Below are 310 nucleotides of genomic sequence, written 5' to 3'. Positions count from 1 at the left end.
TTTTATAGTTTTTATTGAACCAAATATGACAATAACATTATGATGAAATGATGATTTCATTCTAGTTGATTCTAACAAACCGTACATAGCATAAGGACTGCCATCATCTTTTCTTTTTCTTTTTCTGTTTTTATACGGTGTGTTAGGGTTGAGTGGTGAATAAAGCTCTAACTTGGGGGAACTAAAATATTAGGACTATAACATTTATAATTCTTTGTTTAATGTCTACAAAAAAAAATAAATAATAAATAATAATAATAATAATAATAATAATAATAAATTGTTTGGTATCTATTTTCAGTTTTAAAAA

This window comes from Camellia sinensis, chromosome 2 (assembly GCF_055761805.1).
Source record: "Camellia sinensis isolate YWXY chromosome 2, ASM5576180v1, whole genome shotgun sequence".
NCBI lineage: Eukaryota > Viridiplantae > Streptophyta > Magnoliopsida > Ericales > Theaceae > Camellia > Camellia sinensis.
The sequence above is the reverse complement of the archived record's forward strand: the minus strand, read 5'-3'. Positions refer to the sequence as shown.